The sequence below is a fragment of the Geotrypetes seraphini genome, chromosome 4, assembly GCF_902459505.1.
Source record: "Geotrypetes seraphini chromosome 4, aGeoSer1.1, whole genome shotgun sequence".
NCBI lineage: Eukaryota > Metazoa > Chordata > Amphibia > Gymnophiona > Dermophiidae > Geotrypetes > Geotrypetes seraphini.
The window spans coordinates 161,108,692-161,131,458 of record NC_047087.1 but is presented as its reverse complement, the minus strand read 5'-3'; the positions used below and the strand labels follow the sequence as shown (position 1 = coordinate 161,131,458).

The window sequence follows — 22,767 nt, the reverse complement described above, 5'->3', positions numbered from 1 at the left end:
TATGTAATACCTAAATAAATAATTATATATAGAAAAACTACAAATTAAATAGATGAATATGTGAATAAATAGATAAATATGTAAATAGTTAAATATGTAGATATGTGAATAGATATAGAAACAGATAAGTATGGTATTAAATATGTGAAAACATATACAAATAGGTATTCAAATGATTAAATAAATAAATAGCTATATGGTTAGATAAAAATTAGCAAAAAAAATACAAATATACAGATAAACAAATAACTATATATACAGATAAAATAAGATAAATATATGAAAAGATATATAAATAAGCATTCAAATGAGTTAATGAATAAATAAAATAGAGAATTAAATAAGTAAACCCCATACTTTTACAATACAAATCAAGTTCTATAAGTTATGTTATACCATGTGTCCAACAACTGAGGAGTTCCATTGTTATGTTCTGCTTAAAGCATCAACTGATCCCAAGCCACAGACTGAGGAAATAGCAGTAAATAGCATTCCAGGCACACTGTTTCAGTTTAAGCATAAGACCACACATATTGAAAATCATGTCTAAAAGATACATATATTCTAGAATGCAATTGTTATCTGTGGAGGGAGGTCTGCACATATAGAGAAACGAAAAATGTTGCAGACCTTTTTCTACTTCTGTTTCAGGTATTTCTATCTATAGAATCTTTGGGTCTGCAATGTTATCAACAGTAATTTCATATTTCAGATTTTGCAATTGTTTGCGTTTCTGTTTTTGTTGTAGTGTTAGGTCCTTTTTTATCACTTGCATCTCTATGTACTGAATTTCATTCTGACCAAAAGGAAGTAAATATGTCCAACAATTACGACTTTCAAATGGTACTTATATTTATTGTACTCAAATTCTATATGTAGACAGTCTTCTATACCCATTTCAATTTTAATTGAATTGTTAACATCTGGATACGTGGCAAGCTGATGAACAATAAGATCATATTCTTTTTTCCCACATTTATCACTAGATCACTGTGAGCTGGAGTGTAGTGCTCCTTTCAGTGGCGTACCTAGGGTATGTGGCACCCGGGGCCCATCATTTTTTGACACCCCCCCATGTAAAAAAATATTTTTTGTAATGACCATGAAACGGAATAAATGGTCAGAATAGAAACAGGCAGTGAAAATTTTCTTATATTCCAAACATAACATAACATAAATTATGTCTGAATTGTCATGACATCAGAAGTACATATGGAGTAGTTGCAGGTGATGCTTGGGACAGTTCTGATTGTGTTAGTTCGGTTTTATGTGTTTTTTGAATAGAAGGGTTTTTATTTCTTTTTGAAGGTTTTGCAGTCTGTGGTCGATGTCAATTGGTTGTAGAGTTGGGGGTTGAGTGTTGCAGCTCGAATGGCTAGGAGGTTGTCGAACAGTTTTTTTCTTTTGACGTTTTTGGTTGGAGGGTGTGTGAATGGTGCGTGAGTTCTCCTATGTCTGTTTGAAGTGGATTGAATTATTTAGCTGAAGAAATTAGTTACCCCCTCATCCCACACACATTAATTCTCTTCCATTTTTGTTCCCATTATAAAAAACACTGATAAGTTCCCAGAAAAAAAATACATTAAAATAATAAATGAAAACAAAGGCCCCTACAGATGAAAACATAACATAAGAATAGCCTAACTGGGTCAGACCAATGGTCCATCATGCCCACTAGCCCATTCTCATGGTAGCCAATCTAGGACACTAATACCTGGTCAAAACCCAAAGAGTAGCAACATTCCATGCTATCGATCCAGGGCAAGCAGACACTTCCCCCATGTCTTAATAACAGATTATGGACTTTTCCTCCAGGAATTTGTCCAAATCTTTCTTAAAACCAGCTACACTATCTGCTTTTACCATAACTTCTGACCACTTCATTTTTAAGTTTAGATCTTTCCTTTTAAACAGAGACCTTGCTAGATGTCAAATACAGCACAAGGTAACTTCACATGGACTTAGCTGTGCAGGAAATGTGAATCTCCTCATACACCCACCATATAGTGCAAAAATGTGCAAAGGTCTGGTTTTTTCTTTCGATCACTACATAGCCTAATGCCACACAAGCAGCGCTGTTAAAAACATATTCTGTAGGTCAATGCTAAGGATAACAAAGTTTCCTTCCTTGGACCAGAAGGAGATACTGATAAACCACTGGAAGAGATCCAAAACAACACCCAAAGACCCACTCAGTGTGTGAACCAGTTGAGTGGAGTGGACTAACTGGGGGGTGGAAATGGGCCCGGAGTTTGCTCAGCAGAATTTCCCAGACCACCTCTTCCTCTCAACACATTGACACGCTGCCACCACCACCACTAGGAACACCTCACTGGGTAGGCCAGCTATGCTATAAACTTTATAAAACACATTATTATATTTTCTTATAAAGCACATATTTTAACTGAACTCTCTGACATCCTCAGCCTTTCCATTCACAAAAATAGAAGGAAGAAAAGTTCCCATTTCCTGCTGTCTCATGTCCCCCGGCCTATACAATATTTTTTTTCTGCAGACCCTTCAAAAGTCTGACCAAATCCTCGTTTCACTTGCATTATAAAGTACTGAGGATGCCATCTCTCCCCAATCCCAGGTCCTAAAGTCTAAGACAGTAGCGCAAACTAATGCTGCCAGATTCAGAAAAAAAAATTTCGATTCGATTCAGCCTATTGAATTGGTTTTTCAATTCGATTTTCCTGCCCAGTTGGGTGATTTTTTTCAAAACTCCTGGTGGGTTTTATAGCTTTTTCACCCCCTTTGGCTTCTCCTAACCACACTGGCGCTGTGGTGTAAATAAAATAAAGAAACAAAAAGGACTTTTCCTCTCTCTGTTAAATCCTAGCTCACGTTTGCAGTCCAACACCAGCTCTGGCAGGATACACATTTCAAATCTGACATATTATAATCACAAAACAGAAAATAAAATTAATTTTTCTACCTTTTGTTGTCTGGTTATATTTCAAATCTTGTTGGTCCAAGGCTCTGGTTTTCTTCTGATAACTTGCTTGCCAGGGTCTCCTTCTTTCTTCTTTCTGCATGCTAACCATCCATCTGCCAACTCTGTCCTCCCTTTCCATTTCCCTTCTCTCCCCAGGAAGTCTGGTATCTTTCCTTTTTTTCATCTCCCTCCACAGATCCACCTTTTCTTAACTACCCTTTCATCCTGCATCTCTCCCTCCTTCCCTACCACCCCAGAGTCCACCATCTCTCCCTTTCTTTTCCCAATTACCCTCCTATCCAGTATCTCTATCCCTCCTCCACACCATCCCTTGTGTCCAATTTCTCTCCCTTTCTGTTCCTTTCCTCCCTAAATCCCATGGTCCATCATCTCTCTCCCTCTCCTCTATTTTCAGACCCATTATTTCTTCCTCCCCCCCCAAAGTTTGGCATATGCACATCTCTTTGAACACCCCCTTCCCTCCGTGTACTTCTAAACCAGGGTCCCCCCCAAAGGTCTGTCCCCCCTTAAAGGTCTGCCTGTCCCCCTTGAAGTCCTGCACCCCCCATGAAGGCCTGTCCCACCCCCTTGAAGGCCTGTCCCCCCCTTGTAGGCCTGTCCCCCCCTTGAAGGCCAGCCTGCCTGTCCCCCCCTTGAAGGCCTGTCCCCCCCTTGAAGGTCTGCACCCCCCCAAAGGCCTGCACCCCCCCAAAGGCCTGTCCCCCCCTTGAAGGCCTGTCCCACCCCCTTGTAGGCCTGTACCCCCCTTGTAGGCCCACCTTCCTGTCCCCCCCTTGAAGGTCTGCACCCACCCCCGAAAGCCTGCACCCCCCCCGAAGGCCTGCACCCCCGAAGGCCTGTCCCCCCCTTGAAAGCCTGCACCCCCTTGAAGGTCTGCACCCCCGAAGGCCTGCACCCCCCGAAGGCCTGCACCCCCCTTGAAGGCCTGTCCCACCCCCTTGTAGGCTTGTCCCCCCCCCTTGTAGGCCTGTCCCCCCCTTGAAGGCCTGCCTGCCTGTCCCCCCCTTGAAGGCCTGCCTGCCTGTCCCCCCCTTGAAGGCCTGTCCCCCCCTTGAAGGCCTGTCCCCCCTTTGAAGGCCTGCACCCCCTTGAAGGTCTGCACCCCCCCGAAGTCCTGCACCCCCCCTGAAGGCCTGCACCCCTCCTGAAGGCCTGCACCCCCCCCGAAGACCTGTCCCCCCCTTGAAGGCCTGTCCCACCCCCTTGTAGGCCTGTCCCACCCCCCTTGTAGACCTGTCCCCCCCCTTGAAGGCCTGTCCCTCCCCCTTGAAGGTCTGCACCCCCCCCGAAGGCCTGTCCCCCCCCTTGAAGGCCTGTCTCCCCCCCCTTGAAGGCCTGCCTGTCCCCCCCCTTGAAGGCCTGTCCCCCCTTGAAGGCCTGCCTGCCCGCCTGCCCCACCCCGAAGGACCGCTCGCCCCCCTGGCCTCCCCGCACCATCTATGAAACAGCACTACCTATGCTCCCGGCCTTGCCGTTCAGTCCCCCCCCACACCACCCCCGAAGGACCGCTCGCCCCACTGACCTTCCTGCACCACCTATGAAAGAGCCGCAGCAGGATCGCGATGTCAGCGATCCCTGCGCTGCTTAGGCGCTGCTTCCTGCGCCGCGGTCCCGCCCCTCCTCTGACGTCTTGTTTCTTACATTTATTTTCCCAATTCCCTTTTGTGTTTACCTTAAATGTTTCTCACATTTTCTATACCGATTGTATTTCTCCCCCTCTTCCTATTCATGTCCAGGGGCTTTTCGGTCCTTTTTACCTAGTACGTATTTGTTGTCAGTCATGTAGTTTTTTATTATTATTCAATTAATAATAGATGTGTCATCACAGTAATGTAAGTTTTATTTGTTAAATTTTTGTTTAAATGTTAATTTAAAATTTTGTACAACGCTTTGTAGTTTCGAAAAAGCGTTCAATCAAAAACCTGAATAAACATAAACATAAACATAAACATTCTATCATGTCTCCTCTAAGTCTCCGCTTCTCCAGGGAGAACAGCCCCAGCTCTTTCAGCCTGTCAGTATATGAGAGGTTTTCCATACCCTTTATTAGCTTAGTTGCTCTTCTCTGGACTCCCTCAAGTACTGCCATGTCCTTCTTGAGGTACGGCGACCAGTACTGGACACAGTATTCCAGATGCGGGCGCACCATTGCACGATACAGGATGACTTCCTTCGTCCTGGTCGTGATACCCTTCTTAATGATGCCCAACATTTTGTTTGCTTTCCTTGAGGCTGTGGCGCACTGCGCCGACGCCTTCAATGTTGTGTCTACCATCACTCCCAGGTCTCTTTCAAGGTTACTTACCCCTAGCGGTGATCACCCCATTTTGTAAGTGAACATCAGGTTCTTTTTCCCCACTTGCATGACCTTGCATTTCCCTATGTTGAAGCTCATTTGCCACTTTTTGGCCCATTCTTCCAGCGTCGTCAGATCCTTTTGGAGATCTTCGCAGTCTTCCGTGATTTTAACCCTGCTGTATAGCTTGGTGTCATCCGCAAATTTAATGTCCTCACATTTTGTTCCCGCCTCCAGGTCGTTAATAAATATATTGAACAGAAGCGGTCCCAGCACTGACCCCTGCGGAACTCCGCTCATGACCCATTGCCAGTCTGAGTAATGGCCCTTTACTCCAACCCTCTGTTTCCTGTCTGCCAGCCAGTTTTTGATCCATAGGTGGACCTCCCCTTGCACCCCGTGGTTCCATAGCTTCTTAAGCAGTCTTTCGTGTGGTACCTTGTCGAAGGCTTTTTGGAAGTCAAGGTAAATGATGTCTATGGATTCCCCTTTATCCACCTGGCTGTTTACCCCCTCAAAGAAGTACAATAAGTTTGTGAGGCATGACCTACCCTTGCAGAAGCCATGCTGACTCGACTTTAGCTGTCCATTGTTTTCGATGTGCTCACAGATGCTGTCCTTAATCAGCGCTTCCATCATCTTTCCCGGGAATGAGGTCAAGCTCACCGGCCTGTAGTTTCCTGGGTCACCCCTTGAACCCTTCTTGAAGATGGGCGTAACATTTGCTATTTTCCAGTCCTCCGGAATCTCTCCAGTTTTTAAGGATAGGTTGCATATTTGTCGAAGTGGCTCTGCTATTTCGTTCCTTAGTTCCTTAAGTACCCTTGGGTGAATGCCGTCCGGACCTGGCGATTTGTCGCTCTTTAGCCTGTCTATCTGCCTGAGGACATCCACTTGGCTCACTTCTAGTTGGACCAATTTATCATCCTGATCTCCATTTACGATCTCTTCGGGTTCCGGAATATTGGTTTTGTCCTCCTTCGTGAAGACTGACGTGAAGAACTCATTTAACTTGTCAGCTATCTCTTTTTCCTCTTATACCACTCCCTTTCTTTCTCCATCATCCAAGGGTCCCTCTTCCTCCCTTGCCGGTTGCTTCCCCTTAATGTACCTGAAGAATGATTTGAAGTTTGTTGCTTCCCTCGCCAGTCTCTCTTCATATTCTCTTTTTGCTTTCCTAACCACTCGGTGACACTTCCCCTGGTGTTCTTTGTGCTCCTTATGGTTGTCATTTGTTTGGTCCTTTTTCCATTTTTTGAACGATGCTTTCTTGTCACTTATCGCCTTTTTCACTGCATTTGTCATCCACACTGGATTTTTTGTTCTATTTTTTTTGCACCCTTTCCTGAACTTGGGGATGCACAGGTTCTGTGCTTCGTGCACCATGCCCTTGAGTAGGATCCAGGCTTTTTATACGGACTCCATCTTCCTTGTGTTGCCGTTGAGTTTCTTTCCCACCATTTTCCTCATGGCATCATAATTCCCTTTTTTGAAGTTGAGTGTCGTCGTTGTGGTTCTTTTCACCTTTGATGATCCAATTTCTAGCCTGCAATGGATCGTGTTGTGATCGCTGTTTCCTAGTGGGGCTAGTACCGCCACCTCTTTTGCGGGTCCCCCTAGTCCGTTGAAGATTAGGTCAAGAGTGGCATCTCCCCGTGTTGGTTCCATGACCAGCTGTTCCATGAAATAGTCCCTCGTGGCCTCCAGGAATTTGGTCTCCCTCGTGCAGTTTGAGTGCCCAATACTCCAGTCTATCCCAGGGTAGTTGAAGTCCCCCATCACCACCACACTTCCGCTCTTGCATACCTGCCTCAGTTCATCCTCCAGGTCCTGGTCGATTTCTTTCGGTTGTCCAGGTGGGCGATAGTACAGTCCCAATTTTGTGTCTGCTCCAGTTCCTCCTGGTAGCTTAACCCATAGTGATTCCAAGCCATCCGCCCTTACTGTTGTTTCCATCCTGGTTGAGGGTATGGAGTCTTTTACATATAGCGCTATTCCTCCACCCTTTTTGTGTGTCCTGTCCCTCCTGTAGAGTTTGTACCCTGGTATGGCCACATCCCATTTATTGTCATCAGTCCACCACGTTTCTGTGACTCCAATTATGTCTAGGTCCTTCTTGCCGGCTATGACTTCCAGCTCTCCCATTTTGGCCCTTAGGCTCCTAGCATTGGTGTATAGGCAATGTAAGTCCCGGTTGTTTGCCTTCTCTGCTGGTTTTTCTCGTAGTTTGGCGCTCCTGGCGACCCCCTCCTGGGTAGCTAGTCCCCGAGCCTCGTCTCGGTCATCCTCCTCCTGCGGTGTGTCTGTTTTGTCCTCAGCCTGTTTCCCCTTTTTTGCTTGCCCCTCTTGCTCCGGTTGTTCTGCGTTAATCTTGATTGCCCGTTCCATTTGTGCCCTGGGCACCTGCATTGCGTCCTTAGGTCCTTTTTCCAAAAATTCCCACTCAGTCCCGAGCCCTTTTTTACAATGTCCTTGCTCATTATCCTTATTTGATACTTTTGTCCAATGTGTCGAGGTCAGATCGACTATCGGCTTTCCCCGTCTCCTCAGTTTAAAGCCAAGTCTATGACTCTCTGGACGTTGCGTGCCAGCATCCTCGTCCCAGCCGTACTCAAGTGCAGTCCGTCTCTCCTGTAGAGCTTGTTCTTCCCCAAGAAAGTTGTCCAGTTCCGCACAAAGTGGAAACCCTCCTCTTTGCACCATCTCCTCAGCCAACCGTTTATTACTTGTAGTTCGCTCTGCCTCCCTGCGTCCGCTCTCGGTACTGGCAGGATCTCCGAGAAGGCTATCTTCCTTGTCCTCAGTTTCAGTTTCCTCCCCAGGATCCTGAACTGGTCAGTTAGTGTAGTCCTGTTGTAGTTCCTCCTGCTGATGTCGTTGGTTCCAATGTGGATTACTACTGCTGTCTCCTCCGTCTCGGCTCCCTCCGTGATCCTCTCAATTCTGTCGATGACATCCTTCGTTCTTGCCCCCGGGAGACATGTCACTAGTCGGTCCTCTCTACCTCCGCTATGTGACTGTCCACTTCTCTCAGGATTGAGTCTCCCACTATGATAGCAGATCTCCCCTTCCTCAACTGTCTCTCTGGTCTCAGGTCTGTGTCAGTGGCGCAGTCTGCTTGTCCTTCCTCCGGGCTCTGATGGGTGTCCACCTCATCTGCCTGTCCAGGTCCTCCGCAAGGTCCTACTCCCATGGCGTCTGGTGGATTCTGTCGTCCAAATGTTGGTTCTTTCCTGATGTGCTGGTGGTCCTGTGCATCCACCATCCTGCAGGCCTCCTCGATGAACTTCTCAAGCTCTCTAACTTGCTCCATGATGTGGCTCTCTCTGGTGGTGTCATCAGTTGCCCAGCACTGCTTCTTCAGGCTATCCAGTTCCTGGCATCGACCGCATATGTATGCCTGCCTCCCGGAGGGGAGGTAGTCATACATATGACACTCGGTGCAGTATACTGGGTAGCTCAGTTGGGTTCCTACAGCCTCCATTACTCCTTTCTCGTTCCTATGTCCCACGGTGTGAATGGGTTGTGCCCTGCGCGCAGCTAGCTGAAAGAGTAGAGAGAGAAAAGAGAAATGAGCAGAAAAGAAGTACCTGTGGTTTATTTTACAGAAGTTAGATATCGCTGCTGGGCTGCCTGGGCTCCTGGCTCCTTCTCAAGGCTCCTTCGCAAAGGCGCTCTCGCTAAGGCAAGCGCCTTGCCGCTCACCTTCGACACGCGCCAAACGGCTGTGCGCCGTTGGCTCCCTGCTCTTAAAGGGGAGCCCAGCACCGATGCAACCTCTGACGCAGTGGGGGTGGGCGGAGCTTCCTCTCGCCTCGACCCCGATCAGGCTTCCGCCCCTCTGCCTCTCCTCCCAGTCAGGCTGTCTCCCCTCTGCTTCTCCTGCTGATCAGGCTGCTCTAAAAGCAAAAACAAAAATGCTGCCGAGGTCTGCCTCGTGGTCCGGCTCCCTGCTCTTAAAGGGGAGCCTGGCACTGAAGCGACCTCTGACGCGGTGGGGGTGGGCGGAGCTTCCTCTCGCCTCAACCCCGATCAGGCTTCCGCCCCTCTGCCTCTCTTCCCGGTCAGGCTGTCTCCCCTCTGCTTCTCCTGCTGATCAGGCTGTCTCCCCTCTGCCTCTCCTGCTGATCAGGTTGCTCTAAAAGCAAAAACAAAAACGCTGCCGAGGTCTGCCTCGTGGTCCGGCTCCCTGCTCTTAAAGGGGAGCCCGGCACCGATGTGACCTCTGACGCGGTGGGGGTGGGCAGAGCTTCCTCTCGCCTCGACCCCGATCAGGCTTCCGCCCCTCTGCCTCTCCTCTCGGTCAGGCTGTCTCCCCTCTGCTTCTCCTGCTGATCAGGCTGTCTCCCCCTCTGCCTCTCCTGCTGATCAGGCTGCTCTAAAAGCAAAAACAAAAACGCTGCTGAGGTCTGCCTTGTGATCCGGCTCCCTGCTATTAAAGGGGAGCCCGGCACCGATGCGACCTCTGATGCGATGGGGGTGGGCGGAGCTTCCTCTCGCCTCGACCCCGATCAGGCTTCCGCCCCTCTAATCCTTAATTTATAAAAACAATTTTTAACCAATGGTCCCTGACTATTCCTATAACCTACCTATACTTCTATCTGTAACCCTCAATCCCCTTTTCTTTTAGTAACCTATCTAGACCCTCCTTGAACCCCTGTAGCGTGCTCTGGCCTATCACAGCCTCCGGGAGCGCGTTCCATGTGTCTACCACCCTCTGAGTGAAAAAGAACTTCCTAGCATTTGTTCTAAACCTGTCCTTTTTCAATTTCTCCGAGTGCCCCCTTGTACTTGTGGCTCCCCACAGCCTGAAGAATTTGTCCCTGTCTACCTTCTCTATGCCCTTCATGATTTTGAAAGTTTCTATCATGTCTCCTCTAAGTCTCCACTTTTCCAGGGAGAATAGCCCCAGCATTTCCAATCTGTCAGCATATGAGAAGTTTTCCATACCTTTTATCAGTTTTGTCGCTCTTCTCTGGACTCCCTCAAGTATCGCCATGTCCTTTTTGAGATACGGCGACCAGTACTGGACACAGTACTCCAGATGTGGGCGCACCATCGCCCGATACAGTGGCAAAATGACTTCCTTCGTCCTGGTCGTGATACCCTTTTTGATGATACCCAACATTCTGTTTGCTTTCTTTGAGGCTGTCGCACACTGTGCTGATGCTTTCAATGTTGTGTCCACCATCACCCCCAGGTCTCTTTCAAGTTTGCTCACCCCCAGCAATGATCCCCCCATTTTATAGTTGAACATTGGGTTCTTTTTCCCTACATGCATGACTTTGCATTTCTCAGTGTTTGGATAGGTTCCTAGAGGACAAAGGGATTGAGGGGTACGGATAGGAGTAGAGGTAAGTTATAGGGATAGGAGTGAGAGGCAAGTTATAGGAATAGTCAGGGACCACTGATCAGGCAATAGGCCTGATGGGCCGCCACGGGAGCGGACCGCTGGGCGAGATGGACCTCTGGTCTGCCTCAACGGAGGCAACTTCTTATGTTCTTATGTTCCTGCTTTTCTTCTGGGTTCGTTTCGATCTTGTTAGTCTCCTTATTACTGTCTCTTTAAGAAAATACTTTAATCTAACATTGATGTTATTGCAGAACATAAGAATTGCCACTGCTGGGTCAGACCAGTGGTCCATCCTGCCCAGCAGTCTGCTCACGCGATGGCCCTTAGGCCAAAGACCAGTCTCCTGAGACTAGCCTTACCTACGTACGTTCCGGTTCAGCAGGAACTTGTCTGACTTTGTCTTGAATCCCTGGAGAGTGTTTTCCCCTATAACAGTCTCCGGAAGAGCATTCCATTTTCCACCATTCTCTGGGTGAAGAATTTCCTTACGTTTGTATGGAATCTATCCCCTTTCAACTTTAGAGAGTGCCCTCTCGTTCTCCCTACCTTGGAAAGGGTGAACAACCTGTCCTTATCTACTAAGTCTATTCCCTTCAGTACCTTGAATGTTTTCATCATGTCCCCTCTCAATCTCCTCTGCTCGAGGGAGAAAAGGCCCAGTTTCTCTAATCTTTCACTGTACGGCGACTCCTCCAGCCCCTTAACCATCTTAGTTGCTCTTCTCTGGACCCTTTCGAGTAGTATCCTTCTTCATGTATGGCGACCAGTGCTGGATGCAGTACTCCAGGTGAGGACGCACCATGGCCCGTACAGTGGCATGATAATTCTTTCTGATCTGTTCGTGATCCCCTTTTTAATCATTCCTAGCATTCTGTTCGCCCTTTTCGCTGCCGCCCATGCATTGCGCAGACGGCTTCATCGACTTATCGATCAGAACTACCATGTCTCTTTCCTGGAAGGTCTCTCCAAGTACAGCCCCGGACATCCTGTATTCGTGCACGAAATTTCTGTTACCGAAATGCATCACTTTAAACTTATCCACGTTGAACCTCATTTGCCATGTCGATGCCCATTTCTCAAGCTTGATTATGTCATGTTGCAGATCTTCACAATCTCCATGTCTTCACTACTCTGAATAACTTTGTATTGTCCGCAAATTTAATCATCTCACTCATCATACCAATGTCCAGATCATTTATAAAGATGTTGAAGAGCATGGGTCCAAGCACCGAGCCCTGCAGCACCCCACTGGTGATGCTCTTCCAGTCCAAGTATTGTACATTTATCCCACTCTGTTTCCTATGCTCCAGCCAGTTTTTAATCCATGTGAGTATTTCACCCTCGATTCCATGACTCGCAATTTTCCGAAGTAGTCATTCATGTGGAACTTTGTCGAACGCCTTCTGAAAATCCAGATAAACAATGTCGACTGGGTCGCCCTTGTCTATCCGCCTGTTTACTTCCTCGAAAAAGTGTAGCAAGTTCGTCAGACAAGAACTGCCTTTGCTGAAACCGTGCTGGCTGGTCCTCATTAGGCTGTGCCCGTCAAGGTAATCAATGATGCGGTCCTTTATCAGCGCCTCTACCATCTTTCCTGGTACCGAGGTCAGACTCACCGGTCTGTAGTTTCCCAACCCTTTTTGAAGATTGGCGTAACATTCGCCACCTTCCAGTTTTCCGAAATCTTTCCAGATTTGATCGACAGATTGGCTATTAGTTGAAGCAGTTCAGCTATAGTCCCTTTCAGTTCCTTGATGACCCTCGGATGGATGCCATCCGGTCCCGAGAATTTATCGCTCTTTAGCCTATCAATCTGCCTGTGTACCTCTTCTAGACTGGCAGCCCTGTCAGTTTCCCATCTTCATTTCTAGCATAGAGCCTGATGGGTTCCAGTATATTTCGTATATCCTCTTCGGTAAATACAGACGCAAAAAATGTGTTCAGTTTGTCGGCGATTTAGCACTCCCTTTATTCCATGGTCATCCAGTGGCCCCACCGCTTCCTTCACGGGTCGTTTGCCCTTAATGTATCGAAAGAATGGCTTGAAGTTTTTTGCTTCCTTTGCTATTTTTTCCTCGTAGTCTCTTTGGCCCCTTTTATCGCCTTATGGCCTTATAGTTGTTTGTGCTTATTCCAGTTTTCGTCCGTTTTTGACCTTTTCCATTCCTTAAATGAAGTTTTCTTGTCTCTGATCACTTCCTTTACCTCTACAGTGAGCTACGCTGGTTCTTTGTTCTTTTTCCTCTTGGATCCTCTGTTGATATGCGGTATATGTAGATTTTGCACCTCAGTGATTGTATCCTTAAAAAGGGACCAAGCTTGCTCTAGTGTTTTTACAGTGCTTATCCTCTTCTTTATCTTCTTCCCCACTATGAGTCTCATCCCTTCGTAATTCCCTTTTCGGAAGTTCAGTGCCGTGGTTGGCGTTGTGGACCGATATTTCGCCCCTGCGTCCAGGCCGAAGCGGATCATGTTGTGATCGCTGTTTCCCAGCGTTCCTTCTACTTCTACATCTTGTGCCGGTCCTCGTAATCTGTTTAGAATTAAGTGTAGTATTGCATTTCCTCTTGTATTTTCCTTGACAATTTGTTCCAGGAAGCAATTGCCTACAGCATCCAGGAACTTGGTCTCCCTAGCGCAGCCGGAGGTGCCTAGGTTCCAGTCTATTCCCGGATAGTTGAAGTCACCCATGATAACTGCGTTGCCTCCTTTGCAATTGCATTTAATCTCATCTGTCATTTCTCCATCAATTTCTTCGGACTGCCCTGGGGGTCGGTAGTAGATGCCGATCTTTGTTTCCAGTCCATTTATTCCAAGAAGTTTGACCCATAGAGACTCTAACTTATCCGTCAGTTGTGGTGTGTTCTCTCCAATAGATTCAATTCCCTCTTTGATGTATATGGCAATGCCCTCACCTTTTTGAGCCACTCTGTCTTTACGGTATAGCTTGTATCCTGGTATTAACAGTGTCCCAGACGTTTCCCTTAGTCCACCATGTTTCTCAACTTCCATGAATTCAACTCATAACTTTTGCTTTGTGTTAGTTCTCCTAGTAATGCAATTTCATTTACAAGGTTAACAAATTCATTAGTATTACTTTTGTCATTGAATAGTTCAATTTGTCTAACAAATTCAAGTCTAATTATTTGATGTTCATCTTTTCTCTTTTCAGGGGTAAAAAACGGCATAAACAAATTATTTTCTTTTTAAGTTTTCATGCAACCGATTTTCCAACATTAAAGACCTTTTCCTACTTTACCATCTTCAAGTTTGATTTCTGCCGTTTTCCTTGTTTCTGCCTCATTCAAAATAACTTTGATCTCACAAATAGGACCAATCAAGCCTCCATGAAAACTCTTCCATAACAAAACTCTGGTGTCCAACCCCTCACCATCATGTGGCAATGGCAATTAAAAAAGCCAGCACCTTTAACAGTAGGAAAGCTTTACAAATATCACTGATTTAACAAAATGTATAGATGCAAAAATAAAAATGGTGTAAATATTAGTCATTACAGATTTTTCAAGGCTCTGCAGATAATGAATTAAGGTAGTCACCTGCAGTCTCTACAGTGTTAAAAGATCGCCACCCAGGTAAAAACTCATAGTACAGCCGGATAAGCCAAGGTGAAGCGCTGTTTTTTCTGTGAGAGAGCCACACAAACAGGAGTGAATTTTCTCTGCTTATCCAATAGGGAAACTGAATAATCTTGAAATAATTGCATAATGAAATAATTGCATAATGAATCCCGATGAAGTCTATATTATTGCATTAGCGCTGCTTTACAATTGTAGTTATGAATTTTTATAATAGTTACCTATGGTCTTTGTTGATTTTCTACTTTACGTCCTAACCAATGTGCTCTCTATATTTCTAACAGTCCTAAACCCATTAGAAGTGGTCAATCTGTCTGTAGCCATTGCTACAACGTTGGCAGGAGACTGGAGTCTGAAATAATTTTAGGTAACCCCACAATGCGTATGTTGTCCCTGAGGGAATGATTTTCTAGGTCATCAAGTTTTTCTTCCTGATGACAAAATCACTCCTGCAGGTACTCAACAGACTCTGAGGCCGTTGCTGTTGAATCTTCCATCTCTGCCACACGTACTTCTAATTCGCCTGTTCTTCGTGAAAGATTTGAAAAAAGTGCCTCCATTTTAACTAATTGATTTGAAATTTGTGTAAGGTGGGGATCCAGTGTTTGTACTACTGCCACGGTTAGCTCTTTAATGTAATCTGGAGACATCAAAGGTGCCGAATCCCCTGGAGGTCCTGCCATGCTGTTTGTCAGTTGGTGGAATTTCTCCTTACAAGATTATTTGGAGCTCAACAGGGCTGTTGTTTAAGGCAAGTATCTGCCCTTAAAAAAGCATCTGCCTCGATTCTGAGTATAATTGAGTCAGTTTGAGAGATAATTAGGGCCAGTTAGACCTGGGGAGCAGGAGCTCAGCATGGACATGTCCAGCTAAGCCCACCTCATCCCTATCTTAAACATATGTACTCCCTGATAATCAAGCAAAAGGACCAAGAACAAGATGTACTAAAGTCAGCAATCGTCGCTAAACCTGTTTTCACAGCTTTAGGGATGATTGCTTTTATTGATCCAGTGCACAAAATGGCCCACCATGTGTTTCTTCCCTTGATCGCCCATTTTCTAATCCGGCCATGCAAATTAACTAAAACCTCTTGCAAAGTAGCCAAGTGACTGATGCACTAACATTGCTAGGCTATGGAAAAAAATTAAAAACAAACACCTTAAAAAAACCCATGGGATTTAGCTATTGGAAAAAAAGCGATAGGTCTGGGTTACTGACAGGTCTACCTGGTATTTTTTTTTCTTTTCTTTTTTTTTCAATGGCACAGATATTTTGCATGTGTTACACACGCAAAATATCTGTCCCATAAAAAAAATGAAAAAAAGTCCCCCACCGTCGATGATGGCCCTCCCCAACAAACTCCGATGAATGTGGCACCGGGAATTCCCCCATGAGAGAAAATTGGCAGGAGGGATGCCCACTCCCTTCTGCCACAGGCCCCCCCCGAACCATCCCCTACTTGGTACTATCAAAGAAAAACAAGACACCACTATGGCAAGATTGCCTTATTATCTCAAATAAATGACCTGACCCAGCTGCTTGTCAGCAAATGCCTGTTTCAGGGTTGTAGTTTAATCTGTAAAAGAATGATAAGCCATTTTTATTGGATGGAAGAATGTATGCAAGCTCATGACCAACAATTTCTAGATATGAATCACATTAAAAAAAAAACCAGAGGCCCTTATGTTCTAAACTTACCATGCCTTTAACGATCGATGCTAACTAGTTCAAACTGATTTAGTGTTGAAGTATTTTAGCTTCTAATGCACATAGGCTCATATTCTGTGAACAGCAACCAAAGTTAGGCAGCAGTAGGTGCCTTACTTACGCCTAACAATTTAATTGGTTTAATTAATTGGTGCACTAATTGGTTGTGCCAATTAAAAATCAAAATTAAGGCACCCAAGGGAGCCTCCAAAAAAGCCACCATTATCCTGCCTATGGAAGTGCCTTACGACGCCTAATACTACTGTAGGCATGGTTAACACTGGACGTGGGATTAGGTATTGTAAAATGCCTCTCATGAAAGGTAGGCGCCAGAAATGTTTACCTTTAAAACCCTGGCCTACATTTTCAGCACCTATCTTTCACGTAGCTGCGATTCTGTAAACAGTGATGTTATGTGATTGACATGCAATTGGAGGCTGTATTTTAGGTGGCTGCTGATAATGGCGCCGTTTACAGAATCTGGGCCAGAATGGCTCTGTGTCGTGTTTTCCATGCTTCATAGCATCCTCCAATAATACTATGTAAATGTAGTACAATGAGGTCCGGACGATGCCCAGACATTGCCTGATGATGTACAAAATGAAGCGCTGAACTTTAATGCTCCAAAATCACTGGCAGGTCTAGAGGTGCCGGTAGTGTGTTAAAAGAGTGTCTCAAGTGCATGTGCGGGAGACTCGGGATCTACAAAAAGAAGCTCCCCAACGGCGAGCAGCCTTTCTGCTGCCCACCACTTGTTGGCAGCGGCCCGAAGCACAGCATAGGAGAGGAGCATGGGAGCACTGCTCCGCCCCTCCTCCATAACAGCGGGAGACTCGGGATCTACAAAAAGAAGCTCCCCAACGGCGTGCAGCCTTTCTGCTGTCCACCACTTGTTGGCCGTGGGCCGAAGCACAGCACAGGAGAGGAGCGTGGGAGCACTGCTCCGCCCCTCCTCCATAACAGCGGGAGACTCGGGATCTACAAAAAGAAGCTCCCCAACGGCGTGCAGCCTTTCTGCTGCCCACCACTTGTTGGCTGCGGGCTGAAGCACAGCACAGGAGAGGAGCGTGGGAGCACTGCTCCGCCTCTCCTCCATAACAACGGGAGACTCGGGATCCACAAAAAGAAGCTCCCCAACGGCGTGCAGCCATTCGGCGTGCCGACGAAGGCACAAGACAAAGGCGCGTGCGCCTTTGTGAGCGCCTTCGTGAAGCGTTGGCACGAGAAGCGCCAACACATCAGACCCCCAATATCTCCTGGGAGGCCAGCGTGCAAGTCTACAGGAACCAGATTTAACTGTTCCAATTCTGCAGGAGCCCGTCTCAACAGAGCGCGCAAGCGATTGTACTCCGCCGCACCCCCTGATCCACAGGGGAAAAGTCTGAAAAAGTCTAGCGGTGCCAACAGCGCCCAGCCGATCGGTACCCGGCCTACTCCATTTAGCGAACGACCGACCAACGCAGACCGAAACCTACCAAATTGTCGGAAAACCAGCATGGTGAACCTGAGCCCGACTCCATGCGATAAGTATAAACTATGAACCATAATTAGCTTGCATGACATTGCATGACAATGTGAACTTTATATGTGTACTGTACCCCAAATGATACCATATCTTTTGGAGTAGAAAACTGTGTCTCACTTATATGTGCCGCAAACTGTACCATAACCTGTGCTATACCTTTATGTACTACAAACTGTATCATACTTATATGGGCTAAACCCGTACGCACCACAAAGTGTGCTATACTTATTATGTACTGCAAATTATGTTATTCCTAATTGTATCTCACACAGTTTATGTGAATTAAGTACGGAAAATCCTATTAGATCAAAATAGATTAATTGCTAATATTCAGACTAGATTCTAATTCTTTACTTGATAATAGACCACTATCCAAACCTCACCAAATCCCAATAGTCACAAAGTACCTCTAGGACTGAGAACTTTCGATACCTAAAGGCCTCAATAGTGTAAAATCCAACCAGATCTGTTATAACCACAGCCAAAATGAGGGCGGCAAATAATATACAGATAATACTGTGCATAATTTACCTAACCTGCTATACAAGCCAGGCTAATGATGAAAAACCACTAGAACCAATACCAGTCCACATCTCTTGGCATAGGCCACTCAAATTGAATAAACCAAATACCTCACCCCAATCCCTATATAACTGCTCAGAACTTGGCCCATTACAAATCCCCATAGCTAACCCCACTCATAAACCCTCCAAACAACACAGAAACAAGACCAAAAACAGAAGTAACTTTAAAAAATTGAAGTACACCGAAACCCCCATCCCCACACAATACAGGAACTTCAAGGGTTACAACCTGAACGCCCGTTCAGTGAGAAATAAGACACAAATCATACATGATTGGATCGAACATAAGAACCCAGACCTCTTATTCCTAACTGAAACATGGTTGGTCTCTGACACAGGAAATACTTCCGCAGGGCTATAAAATCGTTCCACTAACTAGAAGCTGGAAAAGAGGAGGAGGTCTAGCAATAATCCTCAAACACTACTTCGACCTTACTAGAATTGATTTTAAAACCACAGAAGAATTGGAAACCCTTACCTGTAAGATCACCAACACCGAATTGGAAGAATCACTAATTGCCACACTATTCTACATCCCCCCCAAAAAAATGGACAAGTGAAAAAGAAGAATTCTTTGAATTCCTCTCGGTCAACGCCATAAAAGGAACATATAACATTCTACTGGGAGACATAAATGTACACCTAGAACAAGTGGAAAAACCAGAAGTGATTGAAATCAACACATTCCTAACTACCCTGGGCTTCGGAATACCAGAAAAAGAGGAAACACACTAAAAGGGACACCAACTGGACATCGTCACTTTTTCCCACAAAGACCTCCCTAACCCAAAGATTCAATACCACATAGGAAACTGGGAAAAATGCATATGGTCAGATCATTATATCTACAATTTTGAACTACGTTGGCAAAAGAAATACTCAATTGCAAAACACACAAACAAAGCCAGACAGAAAAAAATTGTCACCTGCAGAAGCATCATCAATCCAACAGAATTCTGGACCCACTATGAATTACACCCCAAACCAGAGGAAGAACAAGATTTCTCCACCAGATGGGAAAAATTCACCAAAGATATATTAAACCAAATAGCTCCTGTTCAAACATACAAAAAGAATACAAGGGCATCAAAAGAATGGTACGACGCTGAATTACTAGCCCTCAAAAAAGAACTCAGACAACTTGAAAGATTTTGGCTAAAAACTGACAATGAGGAAGACAAAATCAATTGGAAACAAAAAATGAAAAACTACAAAAACCTGATAAAAGAAGAGCGTTACAATTGCTATGCACAGAAAATAGGAGCAGTCAATACAAACAGTAGAGAACTGTTCAAACTAGTGAACAAACTAACTGACACTACACAGATCCTAAGAAATCATAACGAACTGATACCAGCGGTCAACACCCTCGCCAACCACTTCAGCAAAAAAATCATAGATTTAAGAGCCTCAATATCTTCTCCTTCACCCAACTTCGAATTCCACTTCAAACCACAGGAAAGAGAGTCCAATGTCGCTATGATCTGGAATCATTTCAAGCCCCCTGTTTGGAACAACTTCCTCACTTTATTCAATAAATATGCCAAATCAAACTGTCTACTAGACGAATGCCCATCTCAGATCATGCAAGTTGCAGTACCCGAATTTAAAAAGGATCTATTTAACTGGGCAACATCCACTCTTAAAAGTGGAATTTACCAGGAAAATATGGGACACATTCTAATCACACCCATCCCCAAAGACCAGAAGACCTCACTCACATTGACGTCCAACTACAGACCCATTGCGAGCACTCCCTTCTTCACCAAAATGCTGGAAGGGTTGATCAACCTGGAACTAGTAAACCACTTAGATAAATTCAATCTCCTAAATGATCACCAATCAGGTTTTAGAAAAGGATTCAGCACTGAGACAGTCCTAGGCTCTCTCCTTAATCACCTATATGATCTCTTCAGTCAAGGCACCAGCGCCCTGATCTTACAATTAGACTTTAGTAGCGCTTTTGACCTAGTGGACCACGAAATAATGCTTACGTGCCTAGACGCAATGGGACTATCGGGAAGAGTGTGGACCTGGTTCCAAGGCTTCTTAACTAAACGATCTTATCAAGTGGTCAACGACGGGAATTACTCTGAATCTTGGAAAAGCCCCTCGGGAGTCCCTCAAGGTTCCCCCCTATCTCCCACCTTGTTTAACATATATATCTTCTCCCTAGGTCACCTACTACAAAAGTTAAACCTAATATATTACATATATGCAGATGAAATTTCTATATTAATTCCAATAACAAATGTGACCAATGCCACCTCTAAACACATCTCCTACATCATGACTGAAATTGAACAATGGACTACAAATTTTTAATTGAAACTAAACTCAGAAAAGACAAAAATTTTCCTGGCAAGCCCAAAGGAAAAAATCAATACAACAACAATACATATAAACAGTCACAACCACCCAATCCTAAAAACTATAAGAATACTAGGAGTCACCCTAGATACCCAATTGACCTTGACCGATCACACAAATTCGGTGACAAAAAAATGCTTCTCCACTCTTTGGAAATTGAAAACCATAAAAAAATATTTCGACCCTTTATCTTTCAGATTATTGGTACAATCATTGATTCTATCCACTCTGGACTACTGTAACATCATTTACTTGGGGATACCTAAAAAAACCGTAAGAAAATTGAGAATAGTTCAAAACACGGCCGTCCACTTAATATTCGGACTAAAGAAAAGTGATCATGTTAGTCCCTTCTACAGACTGTTGCACTGGTTACCAATTGAGGAAAGAATTCTATTCAAATTCTCCTGCTTTTGCTACAAATTAATCTGGGGAATGGTCCCCAACTACCTTCTACCTGACTTCGAATTCTACTCCTCCACTAGGTCTACCAGAAACCGCAACCTTTTTGCATACCCGAAAATCACTGGCTGCAGATATCGAACCTTCCTGGACAGAACTTTCAAGTTTCAAGCTGGTAGACAGCAATCTTGGCTAGGTTATTTCATTGATGTCACTAGGCTGACCTATAATGTCTTCCGGAAAGAATTAAAGACCACTTTGTTTAAGAAATTCATGTCCTAGCCAGACTTTCTCCCTGCGAACAAAACTACCACATCTTACTCTGAATTTCTTCTTCTTTTTAGGTATCCTATTTTCTTTGTCTGCTAAAACTTCCTCTTCACAATTGTATCCAGCTACTCGCTGATGTCCAACCATTTTCAATGTAATATGTAAAATAGTTAATTCTTATACTGCAACCTTTGTATAGTTTTCCTTCTAACCACCTTGCAATCACTAACCACTCAGTGACCCTTATCTATTCATATACTGTAATTCGCTGATTGTACAGCTATTCTTCATTGTGAACCACCTAGAAGTTGCAAGATTATGGCGGTATAGAAAAATAAAGTTATTATTATTATTATTATTAAAGGTGTGTCTCATACACATGCACCAAATCAACGCACTAATACTGAAATCTTTATCAAGGTGCCAAAATGTTCAATTTATAAATATAGCCAAAATATAAACTTACTTAAGGCTATGAAGCCACCTTGTATATAGTTTTTAGAATTTTTTAACCCGACCCTCAGTGGCACCACTCAGGACTCAAACTTCTCATTGTCCTGAGCTTTATATGTCTGCTCGTCATCGGGTCATTTGTTATTTATTATTTCATAGAGCTTTCTGCTATTTATATTTCTATTTATTCTTTTCTTATAAAGATATTCTCTTATAAAGATAAATACTTAGCTTACAATATGGCTAAGTCTTCTTGGTTAGAGATGTCAGCACTAAGAAGGGATGTCAAAGCCGACATGTTTCGCCTCGCTTGCTTTTTCAAGGCTCAGTCATACTGTTACAATGGAGGTAGATGGCTAAGGGGATTGAGCCTTGAAAAAGCAAGCGAGGCAAAACATGTCGGCTTTGACATCCCTTCTTAGTGCTGACATCTCTAACCAAGAAGACTTAGCCATATTTTAAGCTAAGTATTTATCTTTATAAGAGAATATCTTTATAAGAAAAGAATAAATAGAAATATAAATAGCAGAAAGCTCTATGAAATAATAAATAACAAATGCCCCGATGACGAGCAGACACATAAAGCTCAGGACAATGAGAAGTTTGAGTCCTGAGTGGTGCCATTCAGGGTCGGGTTAAAAAATTCTAAAAAATTCTAAAAACTATATACAAGGTGGCTTCATAGCCTTAAGTAAGTTTATATTTTGGCTATATTCAGAAGTGTACATTGGCAGGTCTGAGCTTCTGACTGCTTGAGAGATGAAGATATATTTATCATACTTGATGGGGGGTGCCATATACATGTGTGTTAAAAACACATCTCATGCATATGTCTTAAAGGTACATCTCATGCATGTGTCTTAAAGGTGTATCTCATGTGCATTCATTAAAAGCATATGCCAGCAGGTCTATATATGTCCTGCAGAAGCAGTGTAGAAAAAAGCATTTGCATGGTTGCTGGTAGCTCTCCATGTGCCCATGATGCACTACTCTTTGGGTTTAATGTTGTTACTCTTTGGGTTTTTGCCAGGTAGTAGTGACTTGTATTGGCCACCGTGAAAAGGGGCTATTGGGCTTGATGGACCATTGGTCTAACCCAGTAAGGCTATTTTTATGTACAATAAGGCATGTCTATGATTGATGCTCTTGCATGCCTATAACTTAGCATTTCCTAGAGCAGTGTTCTTCAACCTTTTTATACCTGTGGACCGGCAGAAAAAAAAGAATTATTTTGTGGACCGGCAAACTACTA

At 44.6% G+C, this 22,767-nt stretch overlaps 1 protein-coding gene and 1 pseudogene across 1 annotated transcript in view; both read right to left on the bottom strand.

Annotated features, from left to right (window-relative positions):
- The window catches only part of TSNAXIP1 (translin associated factor X interacting protein 1), a 1,372,321-nt gene that overhangs the window by 88,486 nt on the left and 1,261,068 nt on the right, over nt 1–22,767 (bottom strand). The gene's annotated exons all lie outside the window — the stretch shown is intronic.
- Nucleotides 702–21,209, bottom strand: LOC117359082 (annotated as a pseudogene).